Genomic DNA, 2,395 nt, shown 5'->3' on the forward strand with positions numbered 1-2,395 from the left:
TGGTGTGTTTCATTCAGATGTTTCCTGTTGCTCTAGCATAGATACCCAATACAAACAACACTGGTAGTGACAGGGTAGGAACCAAAGTTTTGGTGAGTGTTTCCCAGTGTTTCCCAGGGGGCCCTAATTAGTGTTCCTCATGAAAGAGTGTTGTACTTGAAGGTTCTATGTAGAGATAGTGTGGAGTTGTTGCAATGGGTAGATTGATGTACAGGTAACTGCCAAAATAAAGGATACATCAACATAAAGTGTCTTAATTGGGCGTTGGGCCAGAACAGCTTCAGTGCACCTTGGCATAGTAGAGTCTACAAGTGTCTGGAACTCTGTTGGAGGGATGCAACACCATTCTTCCACGAGAAATTCCATAATTTGTTTTTTTGTTGATGGTGGTGGAAAACACTGTTTCAGGTGCTGCTCCAGAATCTCCCATTAGTGTTCAATTGGGTTGAGATCTGGTGACTGATACACTCGTGCCCTGTGGATGGGGGCATTGTCATCCTATAGCCATGGTAGACAAAATAATGGCCTGCCCAGAATTTGTTTACATGACCCTAAGCATGATGGGATGTTAATTGCTTAATTAACTCGGGAACCATACCTGTGTGGAATCACCTGCTTTCAATAAACTTTGTATTCCTCATTTACTCAAGTATTTCCATTATTTTGGCAGATACCTGTGGCATTGTAATGTTAAAGTGAAACCAAACCAACATCAAAATGGAGAATATAGGAAAGGAATCTATCTGGAATGTGTTGTATATCCTCCAAATCTATGGAGTCACTTCCTCCACCCTCCTCAAATGTCCTGCTCCCCATGTAAAAACAAAACACAATTAGAAAGCTATGAATAATGAATATTTCCTCAATATTGCTGAATTACAGTGTTGTCCTCAAAGCCACAAAGGAGAGGGCTGTTTAAGAGTAAAGGGAAGCTTTTTGGATGTCAGGACTCAGGCCCCCACTCTGGTGACACACATGGTCCTGTGACATTTATCTAACGCAAGCTCTTTATGAGACCTTGTCCTCTAAAAGAACTGGTCAAAATGAAAATAAAATACATTTGTATTTTTCACGTGCCAAATACAACAGGTGTAGACCTTAAAGTGAAATGCTTACTTACAAGCCCATAACCAACAATACAGTTTTAAGAAAAATACCTAAAAAATAAGAAATAAAAGTAAATAATTAAAGAGCAGCAGTAAAATAACAATAGCAAGACTATATACAGGGGGTATCGGTATAGAGTCAATGTGTGGGGGCACCGGTTAGTCGAAGTAATTGAAGTAATATGTACATGTAGGTAGAGTTATTAAAGTGATAATAACAGAGAGTAGCAGCAGCGTAAGGGGGGGGGGGGGGGGGGTTAATGCAAATAGTCTGGATAGCCATTTGATTACATGTTTGGGAGTCTTATGGCTTGGGTGTAGAATCTGTTTAGAAGCCTCTTGGACCTAGACTTGGCGCTCCGGTAGCGCTTGCCGTGCGGTAGCAGAGAGAACAGACTATGACTTGGGAGGCTGGAGTCTTTGACAATTTTCAGGGCCTTCCTCTGACACCGCCTGGTATAGAGGTCCTGGACGGCAGGAAGCTTGGCCCCAGTGATGTACTGGGCCGTATGCACAACCCTCTGTAGTGCCTTGCTGTCAGGGCTGAGCAGTTGCCATACCAGGCAGTGATGCAACCCGTCAGGATGCTCTCGATGGTACAGCTGTAGAACCTTTTGAGGATCTGAGGACCCATGCCAAATCTTTTCAGTCACCCGAGGGGGAATAGGTTTTGTCGTGCCCTCTTCACGTCTGTCTTGGTGTGCTAGGAAGGACTATGTTAGTTTGTTGGTGATGTGGATGCCAAGGAACTTGAAGCTCTCAACCTGCTCCACTACAGCTCTGTCGATGAGAATGGGGTGCTCCTTTTCCTGTAGTCCAACAATCATCTCCTTTGTCTTGGTCCCGTTGAGGGAGAGGTTGTTGTCCTTGCACCACACGGTCAGGTCTCTGACCTCCTCCCTATAGGCTGTCATTGTTGTGTCATTGGCAAACTTAATGATGGTGTTGGAGTCGTACCTGGCCGTGCAGTCATGAGTGAACAGGGAGTACAGGAGAGGACTGAACACGCACCCCTGAGGGGCCCCCGCGTTGAGAATCAGCGTGGCGGATGTGTTGTTACCTACCCTTACCACCTGGGGGTGGCCCGTCAGGAAGTCCAGGATCCAGTTGCAGAGGGAGGTGTTTAGTCCCAGGGTCCTTAGCTTAGTGATGAGCTTTGAGGGCACTATGGTGTTGAATGCTGAACTGTAGTCAGGGAATAGTATTCTCACATAGGTGTTCCTTTTGTCCAAGTGTGAAAGGGCAGTGTGGAGTGAAATAGAGATTGCATCATCTGTGGATCTGTTTGG

This window comes from Salmo salar, chromosome 11 (assembly GCF_965601325.2).
Source record: "Salmo salar chromosome 11, fSalSal1, whole genome shotgun sequence".
In the NCBI taxonomy this organism is placed as follows: Eukaryota; Metazoa; Chordata; class Actinopteri; order Salmoniformes; family Salmonidae; genus Salmo; species Salmo salar.